Below are 22,393 nucleotides of genomic sequence, written 5' to 3'. Positions count from 1 at the left end.
GAAAACATTCGAAAGTAACTGAAGAATTTGTAAAAAAAAGTAAAAATGGATAGCTCTTTAAGCTAGCTCATACATTATTAATTATAGCTTTCACTTGCGCATTCTTATTTACTTTAACATATTTATGATCTATTCTGTAAGTAATCCAAGTAGTAGAATATTACGAAAAAATTGCTTTGAGTTTTTTTTTAATGGCGTTTTTCATTGTTTTGGGTTACACTTCGCGTAGAAAAGGTAAAATTCGCAGAATAAAGAATCTGATACTTTAAGTATCTTATGCCCGAGATTTTAATAAATCTCGTTTGCCTCGCTCGCTCTTTAGAGACGTTAAAAAAGTAACTTATACAAGCAGCTAGTACATTCATCCGAGAAAAGTACGCAAAAGAGGATTATATCACGTGTATACGTCCCATTCACCGTACTTTTGAAAGTTCTTTATGGGCATAAAATTCATCCTGCTTGAGTTTAATGCTTAATTCTTATACGTCATACGCAGCACTATTACTACTAATTAAGAATAACGAAGAGAGATGTGATTTTAATCATTTTCTAATGACATTCTGACGATGATAGTTTTTAAAATTTTATCGCTTCACTTGCTTCATGATTTCACAAAGTTACGATTTATTTTACTTTTTGACGCAAAATATCAAACAGTAAAAAGTGAGCGAGGCAAACGAAATTTAATAAAATCCACGCGAAACTAAAACACACACACACACTACACGCGAAGAGTGTGATTTCAAGATGATCGAAAATATGAAGTCGAAAGAGGATTAAACATAACCGTTCGTGGAGTCCTTATGCGTGTTTAACGCCTAACAGCTGACGCGCCGCGATCGAAGTTTGCGTATAAAGGTCGCGCCCGGAAAGATCTCTCGGCGAAGGGAAGAGGCGGGGAAATCGACGATTCACCGTCGACTCTCAGTGATAAAAAGCTGGAAAGTTTTTTGGCTCCGTTCGTTTGCACAGGGCGGAGTCTACAGGCATCGTCTCTTTTTACCAGGCGACCGTTCTCCATTTTTTAAGACAGCTGCGCGAGCGAGGCGGAATTATTGTGCGCTCTCCTACCGTGCGCACGCTCCTGCCCGCTCGATACGCGTGTATGCATGTGTGTGCGGCACGAATCTGTGCCACACATACATATCGAGTTTCAAGAGGCACGTTACGCGCAGTGTCGGCCTTCTTATATGGAATCGCGTGCGAGCAGGTACGCCGCTTGAGAAACGACCGAGGGAAATAACGCACGCCGGTGCGTATGCGCGCGCGTACGTGTCGCGAAACGAATCACCGTACCTCGACCGTTTTCTTCGTGAGTCACAAAGGTAGCGCGCGATGCATTATCACGTAAGCTTCGTCGTATGTTTTGCCGTGTCACATCGAAAATAATAATTTCAAGTTACCGTCGATTTATAGATTTTCTACTATTTATTCGCACACGCCTTCCCTTAGTTTCGTTGACATTAATTTATCGATTGGCCTGTAGCGCGTTTCGTCGGATGTTACATAAACTATTGCCTATATAAAAGTTATATCCACCTGAGCAATACGCGCGACATCATGGAATTTCCACGCACAGGTTACCGCGGAAGAAACAAAAGACTTTGATATCGTGTACTCTACATAACGTCACATCTGTCGGCGAACACATGTTAATAGAGCAATATATATATCACTTATACGCAAATTTCTTCCATGCAATTTAAGAGTATCGTGATGAAAGAAGGTTTCCGAGGGCGATTAATGTATGCGTGAAACGACACGAAATTGCTTTCAAGTCGTTCCGGCACGAAGCGCCGAAAGCGGTCACGAAAAATGCGGTAGAAAAATGATGAAACATGGTATTCGCATAAATACATTGATCGCTCGTTTATTTCCTGTATACGGATCGCGGTTGCGCAAAGAAATTGGTTACGTGCACAGTGACGATATATTTCGCAAGTACGTACGCGTATCATTGCAAATCAAAACCGCGATACATTGCAAAGCTGCAATAACGAAAAGAAAATGTTCTCTTCTTTGAACAATAAAATGCGCAGAGTCAGCATTACGATGTTGTACGAATTTATAAGTATTTTTTATAATTCTTCTCTTGGAGACGAATACTAAAGGCTTTATTTAATGTTCGAAATTAGTTTACTTAAATTTTTTATTACGACTCTAACTAAGATATGCAACATTCGATATTTGCACGACTTAGTTGCGCGTTTCCATCTTATTACGAGCGCCGTATGACGAGCAATCGGACGGATGCGATCTCCGTGTCGTCGATCCATTGTTCGAGTATATTGTATAACATCTGTCATTGATCTCTCTCGAGTCCGCGTAGAAAGACAAGGTCTGTGTTAAACGAGACAAATAATCGCCGTGAATGGAACCGCGGTAACAATGAGCCTCTTCGCGATCGTCGATTGCATAAACGATACCGCGCGCACGATAAATTATTTTTCGTTATACTACAGTTTTGCATCTGTTCGTTAATGCATTGAATGCGCTGCGCTTTTCTCCGCGTTACATTTATTTATTGCCGATGTGTTGTATTAAGTCAATTATTTCAATAAATCGTCCTTCGCCTATAGTTGTCTGATTCAATTCGCAAACTAGATTATAAAATCGCCAATATCGTATCTAACAAATTTCCCGCGAAAAATCTACGTAATATTGTGAAGAATATCTAACTAAATAATTCAATACCTCAAAATAGTACAAAATAAAAAAATTATAAATTATAAAGATTTAAATCTTGAATTTTTAATTTGTGAAATGCTTAATTTAACAATTTGTAAATAACTCTTTAGAGTACATAATTTTTACATTAGTTTTACACCAAAAAGGATGCAAATGCAAATCATTTTAGATGTTTAAATAATAGTATACAATTATCAAAATTAATCAACAACAAATAATTACAAAAAGTTCGAAATACTGAAATTATTCTAATACAAATAATTAATAATTAATATACAATATAAAAACGATAGTTTGATGAAAAATATTTAATCAACAAGACCATTTTAAAAGAGGGGAGAAACGATAAATTCAATGACAATACAGTGCTCTGCTCCAATTTTAAGCTTTCATGACACACGAATGTGCCAGTCAACTCGTATCGATCATTCGGTGATCCTCGTGTAACCGTGTCTCCCCTCTCCGTAATGGGCAACACCTAATGTTCTAATGAGTCGATAGACGTCGTTAAACGTTACGGAAATTCGATTATCACCGAACGCATCGTCGAACGTGTCGATGCATTTCACGTGATTCGTACACATGAGATAATTTTTTGTTCGAACGTAAACTGTAAATATTTTTCTATATACACGATTCGAGCATACTACGCAATAATTACGTCACTGTATTTCGATTGCGTCGCTCAACCCATTTCCGCGAATTCTTTTGACGGATACGCGATGCAGTGTATATATTTAGATACAATATCGATCATTTATTTTTATACTTTTCAATTTATCCTTAAATTATTTATTGTAATTACGTATGTAAATATTTTTTATGTTTTATGTATTAATAAAATTTTGCGAACCATTTAAGGTCTTAAAATGCAGGTGGCACTTTAAATTTCAAGCGAGTAAGAAAACAACGGTGCTATTAGTATCCAACTAACATATGGTCGTATAACTGACAACAATACATCTTATTAGCATAATGGTGAGAGTGAGAGTCGATTGAGTAGCCGAGTACAGTGTCCAGAACTAACTCCACTTGACACGGTCATTGTCATTTAAATTATCCAGTGTTAAAGCAAAAAGAGTGCGCGGCGTAATAGACATTCATTGTTCTAGCGTCAACGCGGAAAAAGATAAATAAGAAAAGAATAAGCGCATAGTGTTCGCGTCACGAGGAAAATTTTAAACAGAAACTTTCGTGAAAAGCTTCAACAACGACTCAAATAACAAAATAAATTTTGATGAATTATATATATATGTGTCAACTTTGTTTCATTTTAAATATCTTTTTCAGATAAATAATACTTTTATTTAACGTAACAAATGAGTTAAAAATCCTGTGTTTGGAGTACAGTTAATATTAACATCACGTGATGAATCCATTTCATTCCGATTACTATCCCATTGTAATCCATTATCGAAAAATATCATAAAAATAAAAATAGCGCAATCAGAAACAATTAAGACGCTTGAGATATCTATTAATAACTACCAATTTCTTAACACCAATATAATCTTGAATTGTAGCATTTTTCCGGAACGAAGGAACGATAGAAAATATTTACGTGGTATCGATGAGATTGTCATTACTATCGAATGTAGTATTTCGTGCTGCCCGATCGCAACTTGGACGAACAGATTGCACGTCTTAATGGCACGTACTAAAACTACCCAAGTTTGATCACTCGATGTGGAGACGATCTTAAACAGAAGCGATCCCCGCTATTGTTAACGGTTAATGGAAAACTTCTGAGCCGCCCTTGTAATTTCCGTATAGATAACTGTCGTCCGTTCGTTGATTTTACGATCACAGTTTGCCCAGAAGTCGTTCCGATCGCGCAGCGGTACGAAATTTATATTCAAATGGACGTAATTAATTATCAACCGGCAGAAACGCGGCCGTCGCCGTTCGCTATTACGTAAAAGGATGAACGCACGCATATCGCTATGCGCATGAGCGTAATAACGCATCCGTATCGTAAATAGATGAAACGTTAAATGGTACGCGACGTATTTTCGCATTCATGAAAATTTCGAATGCGTTGTAGTTGATATCATTTACGTTTATATCACTGAAATATGAGCGTAATATTCAAAACATAAACATTGCGAATGCAATTCGTAAAATTGAACGTTTAATTTCACGTTTAGAAACATAACGAATGTCTCGTATATTCCGCATCCTCTTTTCCAATAACCTGTTCGCGTATTTCATCTAGAAAGAGACCGTCTTAATCGGCAATATACGGCGGCGATTATAGCAGCCGTTTTCGGGCAGCAAGCGAATCCTTGCGATTTATCGCAGCCGCAATTATCGCGCGTTTCACCGTAATGGCACGCAATCGCACGCAAGTATGCGCAAGTATACCTCTGCGTGTCGCCCGCCCTCCGGAAGAGAAGCGACGCTGCTCCTCCGCCCGCCGCCTGTCGTCTTTTCTTCCTCCCTCTTCGTCCGTCCGGCTTTTCCAGCTCTCAGACCCTCTCCTTCGCGCCACGCAGCGAACAAGGCCCGCGTTCGATCACCGCCGAGAACCCGGGCGCATCCTTTCTCTCGCCCGTCCTTGCGCCTCTCTCTCTCTCTCACCCTCGATCTTTTGTCCTATCCTCGCGTACGCACACATATACGCGCGCGCAAAGCACTCACACTCGCCCGGGCACGTTCGACAGCACGGTCTTTCTACTCCCCGTTCTGCCGTAGTGTTCGTAGCCGCTTTCTTCTTGATTTCACTCGTTTGTGCGGAAATCGAATTTCTACAGTGACCGAGGCGTCGCTGCGGGCGACGATACTCACAGTAGAGAAGAACGAGAAAAAAAATACGGCACAATAGCGAGGTGCGAGATGACTTGGGGTCGCTTAAGTCGAAGTGGATTGTCGAGAGGAATTGTCGATATATTCTTTTAAAAACGCAAGTCGTAATATTATTAGTACACTTTCAAGCGCGAACACTTTTCTGCACACTGCCTATAAATTTGATGACTAACAATTCCACGAAGATTGAAAACAAATAATGCCACTTGAAAGCGATGAATACAGTCTGCCCATAGAAACCTTCGCTCGGTAACGATAACACGTAACGGATAATCGTTCACCTCGGCCGCTAATTTGTAGTTTTTGCGCCGCGAGTATATATTCACCGTGCCGCAAGTGCGCGATAATGATTTCAACGTCTGATTCTCGGCTGGCGAGCTTCCTCGCCTATTCTCTCTCGTCGAGCGAGACGACCGCTCGCCTTCCTCCCTCTCGGCCGCGCCTCTCGAACGCTTCGCTCGTCTCACCGAACAACGAATACGACACGACGTGACTTCTGGACGAAATGTGTGCGCCGGGCGGTTGTTGTGTGGAAAGGAACGCTGCGAGATCCGCCTCGCAGCGCCGCGAGGATGGAGCTAAAACGAGTTTCGTGCGCCTGTTTCGGGGGAAGGTCTTTTGCGATGAGTCTACTCGCTTCGCTCGCACGAACGCCGCTTCGCTGGTGGATCAGAGAGATCTTGGGTTACATTTTAACTCGGAAATGTTCGTGAAGCTACCTCACAATCAAGAAAGGTTGCATTGTATTGTCTAAAGTGCCATTTTACAAATAGAATGCGACGTGTTCTTCATAAACAAACCCTCTCGGTTCGGATAAACAGTTCTACCGTTTTGCTCTTTCGTGATAACATATTCAAGATTGCAAGCAAATCTATAGAGCCGAAAAAAATTAATCATTAATATTTCAAATGATTAATTTTGTATTTCAATTATAGAAAAGCGCAATCTAAGATATCTCGATTGATAGTAATAATTTGTAAATATCTCGTTAAGTCGACAGTCTTCCGATTTTTTTCACGTTATGTTGCTGCACAAAGTGCGCTGAACAGAGAATACAAATGAATGATAAAACGACGCTTCGACAAATATTCCAGTAAATACCCGGAGTTTCACAAACAGTTATAAAACAGTAGCGGAACGAGTCGAACTTAGAATTATCTTCTGCACGTTTCTTTCGAGACAGAAAGAGAGAGATGGAGAGAAAGAGATAATTTCACGGCTGGTTGGCCGCTGTTTGTATATTCGGAAACCTGCTTACGCAGCCTTGACTTTGTAAACGCCGTCATACGTCCTATGCCCGCCTCACGCGGTCGTTAACATTTATTTGCAATTTAACTGGAGTTATTTGGAATGCATTTAATTATATTCGATGTTATACATTATTTAAAAATCTCAAAAATTGTACATATATATATAAATATAATTAGTTAAATTTATAGCTATTATTAATTAAGAAATTTAGCTCAATTTGAATATAGTAAATATATTTATCATAAGTAATCTAAATTGAAGTGTAAATTCTGATTACAAATCTTTTTAAATTGCAACACAAACACATTATACATTAATCCTTTTATCTCCCTCTCTTTTACAGATATTCCAGTTTTAAACATATGGTAGAAATTTTAGATTAAATTCTTTCCTATTCACGATTATTTTCCCGTTTAAAAATTTGTTATTTTACTGTACAAAATGTAATCTGATTTTATTTATCCATGAGCTCTTTCTGTTGTTTGCTCTTAAAAAAAATTTGATCTTGAAAAAAAAAACCGTTTTGCGAAATAACGATTGCGTTATATGCGGATTATCAAACAAAGGTTATGCGAGTTACTTAGAAAGATAAGCTTAAAGTGACAATATTCGTGGAACGTACTATCGAATATATCCTGCTGAACGGCGCGAGGCGACCTTCTCTCCTCTTCTCGTCCTCCAAACAATGAATACAATACGGCACGACGACACGGGCAAAACGCGCGAGCGAAACAATGAGCTCAGAAAAAAAAGAGGCTGAATTCGGCGAAGCGCGAGACTGGTAAAAAAACTGCGTTTAAAAGCAGGAGTTTCTCGAACGTCGAAACGAATCACGAAGTCCCTCGAATACTCATTTTTACGATTTTTGACACGTCTCTCTTTCAGCAAATAAAACCTGGGCATATACCTGGGCAGAACATGTCCCTATTTACATTCTATATAATTAAAAGCTACGGCCACAACATATATCCACAAAAACCTTTTTTCACAACTACTTTTATAATTTTCAACTCCATTTTCGCAAATATTTCGATAATTAATTGCGACCGTTTGAAAATCAAGTACGATAAATATTTTATATCGTCTCTGACACGTGTTTGCTAACAATGATTTAGATAATTTTTATTTTTAAAGTAAATCGGCTTTTGATATTAAGTGTGAACATTTTTGTTCGCGCTTAATATTAGGAGTGACTCAATCATACTTTTGACAGAGCATACTAATCACTCGCGCTATTAATTTCGATGCAGCTGACGCAGAAAAATTCCGCACGCTCGCAACCACGATAGCCATACGGAAATGGTCACGACGACGAACCTTTCATGTGCTGTCCGGTCGAGACAATCGCGCGATAAAGCTTACAATGCCTTGCCTGAAGTGTTGCGACAAATCCATTTCAGAAGTCATGGAATTTTTGAAATTTAATAAAGAAATTTGTTAAAAGAGGCTCATTGTTGCGAGACTTACACGTTAGCTCTTATTATAATTTTGGAAAAAAGATAATTATAGAAACAATAAAATGTTTATTGATCTAAAAAATGATAGAATAACGATATCTCAACATTTTAATTCACCCGTCCGTGCTCATCGGGTTCCTATCAAACGTTATTGATAGTTTTCGCTGCTTCTCGCGTCGCTTACGCGTCCCGCGTCCGTTCGAGCGTGAAAAAAAATGCACGCGGCGACAGGCCCAACAACGTTCATGGCCGTTGCGATGGCCCTCGTTTCGAACACGAAGCGATTAAGTAACGAAGCACGCTCGTTCGCTCGCTCCGTCCTTCTGCCCCCCTCCCCCTCTCACTCTTCACCGTTCACCCCGTGCACGAGAATAAATTCACCCTGTACGGGTCGCGCGGAGATCGATACGCACGATTATTTCGGGAACTCGCCCCGTCGTCGTCCCTTGAGAACGGAGCGGCAAGGAGCGGGAGGCGACGAGCGAGGGAGAGCGAGCGAAGGCGAGAGAGCCCTTCTTGTTCTCGCTCCCCTTCTCTCCGTGTAACGGCGAAGGCTGCGCGAGAGATAGCGCGGGGAAAGCAACGCTCGGGAAAGATCGAGCGAGCACGTAGCGGCGTCTCGCACGACGACGACGACGACGACGACGACGCGAACGGCAACGTTTTCCGGATCGATTTCCGTCGAAAACGCGTCGCGGGCCATCGCGGCGACACGATCCTCTCGTCCTCTATCCTCGGTCCCCCTCTCCCTGCCCCCTCTTCGCATCACGGTGTTTTATTCCTCTCGCTCGTCTCCGCGCGCGCGGACGAGTCCGGGACTCCCACGATACGGACGGCGTTGCGTGACCGAGCGAACAGGGTCTCGTAATAAGGGACTAAAAATCATCCAAAGGCGGTACCTACGAGCAGCGGTCTCTGCTCGCCGTGCACAATAACTCCGATCAATTTACCGAACACGCTGGAAAGACGAAAGAGCGTCTTTCTTGATACTGTTATAATTATCCCGTTACAGTTATGAACTTACAATTAGTACTTCTTACTCATTTTCTATAAATTTCAGATTTCTCTTGTTCGATTAACCAATAATTTTTTTCAAAATATATTTCATTTCGCACGTGCATACATTTCGAATGAAATTCTGTTGCACTCCGATTATATATGAATTTTCTAAATATTTACCCCGGAGCCCTATTTTCGAAACGGTACATATTACGAAAACTCAAGTAAATAATTAATATGTTTAAGATATCAACAATTATACACTAGTTGTATTACAATTACGTAACCGTTCGACCTTTCGTTATTAATTAAACAGCATTATAAAGTCACAATCGCATCATAAATTCAGTTGTTCAGTCGTGAATATATCGAGGTTGTGTTTCTTGTTTTCTGCCATAATTAATGTAATTTTAGACGAGCAGACGCTACTGATCGACGATCCGTTTTGAAATTACTGCGCTTCATAAAACGCGTACAATTTTGTAATGCCTCGCCTCGTAATCAAAAATAAACAAACATGAATTCAACAAAGTTTTATTTGTCGAAGACTTCATCATAAAACTATTATTTAATCATTGTAATAATTCAAAATCATTAAAAATAGGTGTAATCCATCACTCTGTAATAAATGATGAGTGATCTAAATGTAAATGTTATGTGTGTCCAGATTCTTTAACGGTTTCCCAGTACGTTAGCTATAATGATATTTGAAAATCATCCGATAAGCGGAAAACATTGTCGAAAAAGCGCGCACGACGACCGTCATAATATCGTTGAATTTATAGAGCGTAATGAACGGTTGCCGGATTCTGTAATGAAGATACGCTCGAGAAATTCTTTATTTTACTCTCCTCAATATCTTCAGGATAATTTTGAAAAACTGGTCTCAAACTGCCCATTTTTTAAAAGTTACATTATTATTAGCATTATTTAATAAATCTAAAAAGAAACTTCTGTCATTTATATTAAATATGAAAAAAAAATGTAAATTATCAATTATGAATATTATGACTAAGCCTTATTTTGAAAGTCTTATTCAAGAACGTGATCGTTCACCGACGCTTCTATCCGATATGAGAGTTAATAAAATGAGTCAAATCATAAATACGTATTCATTCACGACATGCTGGCTAGTAGACTCGTCGGATTCATGGTTTCTTTATTCATGTATGCTAATTGCGGTGTACAGATTACGCCGGCTGGTCACGAGATTCGGTGGATATCGCGCGCGCAGTAAGCTAATCGAGTGCAACAGTCGATATCGATCGTGCGAAACGCTAACACATACACGTATGTTATTGAGAGAACAGGTTTTGGATATATTTATGATATAGCATTAGATAGCTACTGATGGATATTAAGACAATTTATTGATATTTAGAGAGATAATAATATTTCATAAATTGCACTTTTTCTTCAAAATAAAATATTTCATATTTTTGTATATTTCTCCAATTTATAAACCAGAATTATAAGCGATATGATTTAAGTGAATTAATTGTTCGATATTAGAAATCTCGCTTTTTTATTATCACAAATATAGAGATTATTTTCTTGCTTTTGAAAACTTTAGCAGCTAAAGTCAATAGTCAATTAATTTTATTCTATCACCTAACATTATAAGATAACAATAGAGAATTATTTGATAAACAATTAATCCATTTAGAGGCTAAATCGCGTGCAATCGACCGAACAAACGTAGCATTTGATGTCGGTCCGGCTCTAGGTAAGTCTCTTTGTCGTCGCTCGCAAATGCTAACGCACGTACGTTACACGTAGCCGGTTTTCACAGTGCCGATAATATCAGCTGCGTTGTACGCGCCGTTCGCCATGGCGTTCTTCGCCTTCAGCGATTAGTCACGTTTCGATTTCGTGAGACGATCGACCGCGTTGCATGAAATGGGCCGTTTGAACTACGCGTTTTAAACAGCTCCGTGGCTATGACCTGTTATGTATCCGCGTAAATTTACGATTTCAGATTTTTTATTTGGAATCAGAAGCTTTATTATTGTAATCCTTAAAAAATAATTTATTTAACCAGTCTTTTTCATATAATTAGATTAAAACATATTTCTTATAACACGGCAAATCGATCAACAGCTATAGAGGATGATTTATGAGCAAAGTAATATCAATAACGATTGAATGATAACATTTACGCTTGGCGTATCTAAAGTAATTGCACTATCAGTCAGCTGTCGAGCAATTGCCTAATTGTGTCGTTATGCGCTTGTGTATAATTTTGTAATGGTCGAACTACGCTAATATTGTGAAATTTGTATACTTTCCAAAATTTGGCAACATATTCGACGTAGAAAGTTATCGGTATACAAAGAATCATCGATCATCAGACGTTATGATATTCAATTAATACTCGATCGTTTATCAGTTCATCGTGTACTGCAGAGCGAGTCGTCGCTGTGCGAGATTACGATGCGAACGCAATTTCGCTAAAACGGAACCGCAACTGAATGAGAGATTATAGTCGCGCGCGCGGCCTTCTGTCGCGTTATCGACCGCTTAATCACCACTAAGGCGCACCTATCAACGATAAAAATGCTCGGCTTGTGTGCGCGGCTCCATATATTTCTCCGATGCGATAAAACGTGACCTTCCCACGTCGCAAAAACAAAAAGAAGATCGAATTTAATAGTGGCTGAGGACTGTCGCGGACGATGCGTTCACTCGACAAATATTCCGGCCGGCCAAAACAAACGTCGTATTGTGTGAATTATCTGCGTTCGCCAAGTGTTTCACGAGCAAAATTATTTTTTCCATTACATGCATTAATTTTCTATCATAAAGTTTCTCTATTGTAATTCAATTTCTTCACTTTTGCCGAGTTTAAAAGAGTACTCGTATTCAAACCGGACGATTTAACGACTTACAGAAATCACAATCGTCGGCGCCGCTGCGCGCGGCAAGATTAAATCGGTATCATAACGTCATCGTGTGGCATACGAAAAAAAGAATTCGCAAGCGAACACCGCGAGTCTCTCGGCGAACGATTCGCGATACCGGTTACGACTCGATCAACACAAACATCGATCGGACGGGCAACAAGGATGCGCGGATGCGACTCATCGCCAAGCGAGACGTGTGGTATCATCGATCAAACCGCAGCGGTATGCTTCTCCTGCGTTAAGCTAAATCCACAACTGAATAGGAGTATGTACAGTTCACGCACGGTTCATGGATTATGCATCGTCTACATAGATCATGTCATAGACGTAAACTATTATTGCTTATGTAGATAAACAATGATAAACAGTGTCGCATTCTAGAACTGTTTGCGAAATTCAAACTTGTAAACTAGTGCTTAATTTCCGGTGAAAGATATTTCGCTGTTTCCCATTTAATTTAATTTGCCCATTTAATTTGTGTACATAATTGTAATTATAGTAAGTACATGTTAGTACAATTACATACATATTTAAATAATGAACAATTGTACTCACCGATTGAGAGCTGCTGCAATTGTTGCTCCATTCATTGCTAATTCCATCTTAGACTCTCTGTGCCCAACTTCATCAAATAATCTATGAATAACGGAAAACCATTTACAAAGTTATCCGCATTAAATACTCTGCACATTTCGTTTTTACTTTCCACGAATTCACCGGATTTGCTTTACAGCAATACACGAAACGTAAACACACTCGAGATAAAACGCGCCTTGTCATGACGCGTTCGCGCACAACTTTTAGCCGCTTGTTGTCACCTTGCATATATATTCGACGATCCGTGGAGCACTGCAACACACTCCGAACGAACGAACGAGCGACGCCTATCTAAGCGGTCACGCGTAGGTCATGGCGTACGAACACGCACACAACAATAGATGCTTATGTTTTGCCTGACGATTTCGCCGAACTAAATTTTCGACATACTAATACGAAATACACCGCGCGCCAATCGCAATTCTATTGAGAGGATATAGGAATCATTGGATTCGCGTATCTGTGACATAAAATCTGTACTGAAATTGTACCGGTTTCAATACACGGTGCAGCTATCGGCGAAGCGCCATTAATCGCGAACACTCGCAATAAATAATACGTTTCAGCAATCGCCCGTCACTTTAATCGGCACTCCCGACAAAAATTTGCACTCGATGCGTACTTTTAATGGATAAAATACCCGATTAATCACGAAACATTCCGTGCTCTGCATTCCGTACCGATGCGTCGTATTAACTGTCATGGCGGCCGAGAGGACAGTGCGCATAGCATCGAAATATTTCGACTAGATGGGTCGCGATAGGTAGACCGCGTATAGGTATAGGTATAGGTAGTACCGCATGAAGTTGGCCGACGTCCGTGTCTCTTTGAGATATTGTACAACGACTGGAATATCGCGATGAAAATCAGACTTTACTTACACAGCTTTTAACAAGCTGCGCGGAATAATAACGTTTTATTCAAAGTTATTTATAAAAATTTAGATAGATATATGTATAAACTTATGTATAAAAGATAGAGTATCCGAATGAACATTATTGTGTATTAAATATGTGATATAATAAATTGTAGAACGTTACTCCAAGTTTGAGTGTTTGCAAGTATTTCGTTAAAAACAAATATGTATAATATTTATTTAAAAAGAAAGATTCATAAATTAATATACAATTTAAAAATGAAGAGAAATAGTTTTCACAATAAAATTTGTAAAAATATACGTGACGATTTTGTGTTATTATTCATATATTATACTGTTCTGTAAATTTTAGGACATTTCATTCGTGTCTGTCATAATTATTCAAATAAAATATGCCAATTTAAAATTTGAATACGGACGTTTTATCTCTTTCGCGTTTTTATATATACATTTTTAGTATAATTTAAGTATCTATCTACAAAACCGAGAATACATGATTTTCAAAAGTAAACTGTTAAGCTTTATTTAATATATTCGCGTAATTAACATTAAATGTCGGTTTTCGACATTCATTGATTTTTCAGTAAAATCTGATGGAGTCTAAGGTGGAATCTGCAACGGCTGGAGCAAACTGTAATATCTAGCTGGTAAATACAATTATTTGTTCATTATTTAAACATATATATAATACATAATTGTAATAACATACACATACGTAATTGCGATTAAATGTGAGAAGAGTATAAAATATGATATCAACACAAATGTGTGGAAAAGTTGGCTGTTTTATTGCAATTAAGCGCTAGGAAGAATCAAGCGTTTTTTCTTTAATAATTGTAGCGAGAACAGAGCAACTTTTACCAAGCATTCGTTTCCAAGCACCGTTTCAGAGGCGTCTTCAAATTCTTTTTTATGTATATCAAAATACTCTCGCGCTATACGCTGGAAAAACGCGGAAAGATGAAATTAGAAGAAGAGCTAGCCACAACTTCTCGACTGTCGCAAGAAATGCCCTCGTGTGGCTCATGAAACGGTGTGCATCTCTCGCTGCTCGCTGCCTGATTTAGGTCGTTAACGGTAAAACACTGCGAGGAAGCCGCTCGCGAAACTGAAGTAGATCCGTTACCAATGGCGGCTCTCGATTTTGCCGGTTTAATTCGCTCCGAGAACAACGAGAGAGTCGACGCATCCATCGTACGAGATTGCACACTAGACGATTCCACTCTCTTTTTTTTTTTTTTTTTTTTCGCGATTCGACGCTGCAGAAACAAACTTGGATGAAAACAGATAAATCTTAAAATTCAGCTCTTAATTATCAGGAGATCATGCAGAAAAGTTTCGTCCAAAAATATTTGTCGATTCTTCAATCATATATATATAAAAAAAATTGTTCTTTAATATTATACTTTCGCTGGAAGGCAGAAATAATTAACTTCAAGTTCTGAAAAATCAACATTTATCCCTGTGACGCACCCCTTGTGATCAGTATTTATGCCGACCCTTTCTCATGGCTGGGGTAATAAATTTGAATGCCTGTTTACTCTACTTTGTACTCGACAACATTCGGTTCTAACTTCTGGGGCAAAATTATTATTGATGACACGCAAAATCGCACATTTCGACAGTTAAAATTGATAATATAAATTTAATAAAATTTTTAACAAAAATAATTGTCTTGCAAAAACAATGAAAGAAATATATAAAAATGCAGTGTTTTTAAATCTTTAAAAATATGTTTTATATATCCATTCTAAATTGTATACGTCAATCATTGCAATTATAATAATTAAGTCTGCAACGATAGCTGTGACGATCCGCAGTAACGTGTTATATTTAAGCGAGAAAACCTTTGCCCTTCAGACTATTTCAGATTCGCGCTACAGCAGCATACAGGTGCATAATAATTCGGTAATGTCAGGCTTCCGTAACACACTTTGCTGCACGTAACACTCGTGAGTTACGTAAGCGCGAAAAAGCATTAATCGGAGTCGATATTCCACACGGAGGACAGTTACGCGATTTATGCGTTTCCACATAAATTACAGATTGTTTCTTCGAGTTCTCGAGACGAGTTCTTTTTTCGATTTTTTTCTTGTAGTCACAATTCGCGTACGCGGTGAGAAAAAGCAGAAAAAATTTCAGCGAGCGCGGCGGAACTCGATCGCGATTGCTAACGAACGCGTTTCTCGCGCGACACATCTAATTACTCGCCTCGCTTCCACGCTGCGCACGTTGCTCGAGGACGAGCCTTCTAGAAGGACGCGTGAAATAATCTGTGGTAACATTAACAAAATCATTCGATGTCAATATTGCGACTATGGATTTTTGGGCTCCCTTTAATTAAATATTGCTTAACGCTAAAACGAATTATAATAGAAATTACACTTCATTCAATCTTACTTTGTTATACAGATTACAACTTTAAAAGCACAAAATTAGAATACATCAAGCTAAGTAAATCCGCAAATTATAAAGTATTTATGTTGTAATAAATACTAAAATTCGAGACATTATTAATGGAATTATTTTTCAAAAATTCATTATATCGTTTGATTGGAAAGTATTGAATAATGCGATTTATTGCGGTTTACAAAATATGTTTTGTATCTTGGCTTATAATGATCAAGAACAAGGTTAAAGTTAAGCGACGTACAATCAAAAACTGAAACGTCTGAGGCACACGAAAGAGAGGAAGGAGAAATGAAAATAATGCCCCGCTCTTCTTTTTCTAGAAAACACACGAGTACTTTTCGTTTACTAGCGTATGAATGCGTAATGGACGACCGAATGCATGCGCTATGAGGAAAATGCAAACATACATATTTCACTCGCAGTGCGTGCATTCGTTCGTACCTTCACGTCTTCATATACCATGATGCATCCGAGCGACAAGCACTCATTTGTTTTGTAAGAAGAAAGGCTAGCGCATGACTGATATCGCTATGTTGACAGAAACATCGTGTCATTCTCATAATTACCATGCATTTTTCTCAACTTAAAAACTTTAAACAATGTTTTCTTTTCGAAATCTATCGATGATGAAATATACGAGACACATGAGACGATGTATATCATTAAAATAAGCGAGAGATAAAAAAATCACTTTGTACTCACCGAAACGAGAAGAACTCCTTCAAAACAGCACTCGCCAGTCTCTTCTTTCCACTCTCCTTGCTTCCGCGAGGTCGCCGGGCCGTTTACTCCTCAACGCACAAACGCGCCGTGTCACCTTCCGCGATTTCACAAGAGCTCGTTGTCGGTGGGCATCACAGTCGGCGGTTCTCTCACTCTGCGAAATTCCACTTCGCCGGCCGAAAAGGAAACGTCAGGTCGAATTGCGTCGCGTCGTCCGTCTGATCGCGCGACGAGCAGCGCGAGTCTCTTCCTATTCTCGGACGTCGCTATTTCGCGAACAACCTCATGCTTCTTCGCGTCACGCGTTACTCCGAAAACACCGTTATGCCTGCGACCGAGCGCGAACTGTGTCTCGTCCAACGTATGTGCCTTGACACGAACGTTGTCACGAGGCGGCTGCTTGTCACTCGTCGACGACTGCAGGCTAAGTCACGAAGAAGAAAGATTATCGAGGGGGAACTTTGCAGCTCTCGCGGCGAGGGGGACGTTCACGGGCTCAGGTAACACGAGCCGCGGCGACCGATGAATCTCCGCGACAAGTAAGAGAGACAGAGAAGGAGAAAACGCAAGAACCACGCTCTCGCACTGTCTGCGCACTTCGTCTCCTTTTCTCTTTCACTACTCCGTTTCGTCGCTCCTTCTCGGCATGACACGTCGCGTTACCGCGGCGTTCCGATGAACGAACGGATGGATCACACAAAGGATAATCGATGCGTATTGTCTCTCTGTCTTCGCGCGTCGGGCTCTCTCTCTCTCTCTCTATCTTACGCGCACTTTCGACGCACTGCAGTGAACATCACACGACACAACCGTCGTTTTCCCGTATTTGCGCTTCACGTGCGACGCGATATTTATAATGTTCTCAACTGTCGTCGTCACGCTCGCACTTGTCCGCCCAAAGTCACCGGGGAGGCCGTGCGCGGTCACACGTCTCTCGATCAACACGTCCGAACGTCGCGGGTGCCGATGGCGGAGTGAACCGGTGGCGCCGCGAGCAACGAAGCTGGCGCCCTCGTAAACTAAACGGCCGCCCACTGATGCACAGATCGTGGTGTGCGCGCGCGTTTCTCGTACGCACACTATCGTAATAACGCGCGTGTGCTCTTCAGCCCCACCGGAATATGTACCACGGAACCGGAATACACGCACTACCGACACATATATACGCGCGCCGAAAAGCCGCGCGGGTACGGGTAGGATCGTGCGACAGCTACACTCCGCCGAATCTATAATGGATATTCGCACCGACGGACCACCTGGCCCACCGTCTCTCCCCCTTTCTACACCATCTAACGGGTGTCCATCGATACACACCGATGCGATCGTCGTACTGACGCGTTACGCGTCCCCCGACCCGTTGTCGTCATCGTCGTCGCCGTCGTTACAACGGGCGAGGGGTTGGCGGGGAGGGCGAATGGGGGAGTCGGTGTGTCGTTGCCACGACGTTTGGCAAAAGTTCGCTGCGGAGTAATATTCCGATCGGTTTCGACGTCCGCGTCGCGTCTCGTCGCATCGCGACGTGTCCCACGCTCGCGACCGCGGAAATAGAGTACGTTCGAAAAAAAAATTGGTTCGTCGAAGCGTGCACTGAGTTTCGCATTGAAACGCTCGATGTATATGTGATGTACATGCATAACCAATGAAATGGATCTTTGTATTAAAAGCGGAAGTCGATTCTCTATTCAAATGTTTGAAATAAACACTGACGAAAATTAATTTGCAGTTTTAAGTATGCTACCATATTTACGATATCCTATTAGAGCTCAGCAAAGTACAGTAATATGCATAATCACGAATTCGGCTTTAAATATTTTGCCATCTCGTTATTTTGATGCAAAATTCTATTCATTTTAATGACAAGATTCGTAATCCAGAATGATGTTTTATATAGACGTGTAGGTGTAATGTATATGTGACTAACGAATGAGATTAAATGAAACGTAATACTAACAGTAAAAATATTTGGATAATAATAATGCACAAAAATATCGACACAGCTAGCCAATTAATCACATAATGACATATGTACATACATGAGAATACCTGGCGATGATCGTGCAGCAATTACACTTTCGCTTTTGTGGAGAATAACAAAGTACTAAGATGGCGATTGATTTCAAGCACGTAAAAAATGGATCGTTCTTACCGAAATCTCGATATTGATATGTATAGCGTTTGTATGCTATATACGTGTTATAACGAACGTTTGATCATTTATGAGAGACATTTGCGATACTTTTGCGGGAGATTCACTTTTTCAGATAGCAAGAAACGCAAAAAACACGAGATGAATTGTATTACTTATAAGTATTACGACGCGTTCTGATTTTAATTGACTGCAATTCAAAGTATAAGCAGTGTTGCAACTTGAAAAATGTTCAAATGATCGAATCGACAAACCAATTATATCGTAGCAATTAGATCTGTTCATTTAAGTTGCACCTTATGTGTACTTAATATGACATAAGCATTTAGTAATATTTTTCAAAGAAAAGAACATAATCAATGCAGCCAATCATATAATGCTATATCAGAGCGGGGGATGGTGTGCCTGCCGTTGAATATATCGATGATCGATACCATACGCGCCACCTTTCGGACACCTAATAGTTTTTTACTTTGTCGGTTGGGATGTAAAGCGGGAACGCTTTGCGACTGAACGTGTATTTTACTCACCAAAAGTGTATAACAAGTGCGAATTTTTGTCGGGAGTGACGATTCAAGTAACGGGCGATTGTCAGAGCATATTATTAATAGCGAGTGTTAGCAATTAAGATGGATGTGGCATGGATTGAAATCGATCTGAGTGAGTAGGAATTCCGGTGTCATGAGGACGCCATTTGCCATATAATTTTCGTTAAGTGTAGCGCTAAAAACTCGGCGCGATCTGAATTAGATCAAGTTAAACAAAGTTGTTATTGCGTGCGTATTCGTGTTTATTCGCGTGATCCGTGCGACCACCAAATAGTCGTCGTTTGTTTTACTCGTTCTGAGTGCGTATACAGTGTCAGCTACAATTATATGCGTGAACGCGTTGCGACACAGAGTGTTTTATTTCGTGTTTACGTTTCGTCCACCGTGGCTTGGCAAATTCGCGTCGTGAATCCGTGTGATTTTCATGCCGTAGTGCGCGTAACTAACAAGAAGTACAAGTTTCCGGTATCGATTCTTCATAAGAATAGAGCAACCTACGGCGGATTCTGCAGCGAAAATAACCTACAATACTCTAGCTAGTGAGTACAATTACTTATTTACTATTCAAATATGTGCATAATTTTGATAATACATGTGTACAATATGTATTTATGAAATATTTATTGTACAATGTTTGCAAAAATATTTAAAACATTTATTGAATATTTATAAAAAGTTTGAAGTAATTATCCACTCAATTTGTTACATATGTATGACAATTTATAATAATTGAAATATTTATTAATTTTTTCAGGTACAACTTAAGTGGTGCTTAGATAGAGTACAACGACCGGTGAGTTAATTCATTTATTATTCTTGTATGATTACGCAAAATATTGATATTATCTGTTTAATTTGTCAGTCAGTTTAATTTGTTCATATTTATCACATAATAACCATGTTTCGATAGTTACACTCTCGTCCGCAATTTGCATTTTTACGAGTGAATAATAAAATACTAAATTACTTTTTCTTTGTTTTAATGACGAAAAATATTCAAAAATTGACACAAGTCATATATATCTAATTTATTACTTTTAAATTGCAAAATTTTAATATAATATAAATTATCTAAACATATATATAGAAGAGAAAATTCTATGGAAATAAATTGTAAAAAAATATCTCTAAAAATGATAACTTTAAATGTTTATTTTATATTTATTTCATCGATGAACAGTAAGATAAATACAAAAACAAAGTTGTTTAATGTAAACGAAATTATTTCGAATCAGAACAGAATAGGGCATAAAAACTTGTTATGATGCAAAAATCGAAATTAAATCTTCTCCAGAGAAATATCAAATGTACTCCAAAAAGTCGTTAATTAATGCTGCAATTACCTAGTGACAAAGTCTCTCGTTTTTTATCCAATTAGGTTGTTCGGATGATTGTGTAGGCGTTAATGATATAGATGCTTGATTATCCATTTTCTGTTGATTGATGACAGATCTTTTTGAATAGAGAGCATTTACAATAATTACAAATGCGGTAAATGTTAATGCTTTGTTGCATATACGATAAATGACAACGGAAGGTTTAGAGAAAATATGCCAAATTTATAATTGTTTTGAAAGTTACTTTAGCATTCGCTATATACAAAGTACAACGTTGCAAAAGTTACAATTATTTCTGAAACAATATTTTTAGTAATTTTTTATCACTTATAATTATTTCTTTTTTCTTTTTATATATTTATTAAATTACATATTTAAAAATTACGTTATTAAAGTTAATTGAGCTATTGTAGGTTTGTTGTTACATTTTTAGACAAATTTACATGACTGTTCGAGAGTGTTGAATGAGTTTTCGCGCTTTTTTGTTAACATCGCCGTTTGTTGTGTAGTAACTACATGTAAATAATTTTTATTTTTTTTTTTTTTTTACATACATCGTGCTGCACACACAATAAATTTTTCTTGACGATAAAATGTGGACTATATACGAAGAAGAAAGTGAAACCATTCCTAAATATTTGCACTGATTGTATGTTACACCGTCGAGTGTACATTATAACTTATGTCACTGCCGATTTCGCTTTTGCCTCGACCTTTCCGCTGCGCAATGTTGAAAGTATTATCATTATACTTCCGACAAATTGTCCTTTCTTTTTTTTCTTACATAATAATACAGTTATTCGCGATCGAGTGTTAGTGATGATGATTATCACGCTTTTTCGCTTTCTTAAATAAACATAATATTCTTATTATAACACGACTAGAGATTAAATATTTTCTTATTTTATAGAAATAAATGCTGATTGTAAATCGCTGAGTATAATCGAAATATACTGTAAAGATAACAGAGCACCTATATAGACGAACGTGATAAAATCTCAAGCAAAGAATAAATGCCAAGACACTTTTAATTTTGTACAAATATTATATAGTCTGGAGTAATTACTGCGAACGATTAAACACCAATATTAATTCGCGAAATTATTTGCGTATCATGGATTACGGGACTCTAAGCAAATAAATAGGTAATAATATTATGAATATTATTAATATCACTTGTGTCCATGATCATGTGACTGCTATTGACGTTTATGATATTTATTTATATTGTTATATATTGTGTTATTATAATGACATCCAATTTTGTTGGTGCTCATTAGCTAAGCACAGTGAGAATTACGAACTTCCTGCGCGCATTGTTGCGTCGCGGACTTAATGTGCAAAAATTTTAAACCAAGCGCTAGAATTATATTATAATTTGCTGAGTCTAATCATGACCATTAGGGTTTTTTACCGTTTCCTCGTTAGCTAACATCTTTTAGGAGAACAGCAAGACGAACTCCCTCGGCGTATTTCGGTGACCCGTAAAGTAAGTGGACTATTTCGATGAGCGCGGCGGATACCGGGTTCGCGATAAGGTCGATACAGCTACCTCGTTACTTTCCCGTCGTAATCGTAATAAAACCTTTGCCGCTGGCGAACTCTACTCCTCTGTAACTACGTTAATTGGCCTACGAATAGCTCGCGCGG

General features: G+C 38.8%; 1 protein-coding gene across 17 annotated transcripts in view; it reads right to left on the bottom strand.

Moving 5' to 3' along the window:
* The window catches only part of tou (toutatis), a 144,884-nt gene extending 127,177 nt beyond the window's left edge, over positions 1-17,707 (bottom strand). For 10 of the 17 annotated variants that reach the window (XM_067355145.1, XM_067355139.1, XM_012372066.2 and 7 more), the window contains exon 1: positions 16,692-17,706. The gene's annotated coding sequence lies outside the window, so the exon portion shown is untranslated. Of the gene's footprint in view, positions 1-5,052; positions 6,089-12,658; positions 13,541-16,691 lie in introns of those variants that run through there. The other 7 variants (XM_067355133.1, XM_067355140.1, XM_067355141.1 and 4 more) reach the window with 3 other exon arrangements.
* Between the last annotated feature and the right edge of the window lie 4,686 nt (positions 17,708-22,393).

This window comes from Linepithema humile, chromosome 5, assembly GCF_040581485.1.
Source record: "Linepithema humile isolate Giens D197 chromosome 5, Lhum_UNIL_v1.0, whole genome shotgun sequence".
NCBI classification, from domain to species: Eukaryota; Metazoa; Arthropoda; class Insecta; order Hymenoptera; family Formicidae; genus Linepithema; species Linepithema humile.
Note: the sequence above shows the minus strand (reverse complement) of the source record. Positions and strands in the feature narration are given on the sequence as shown.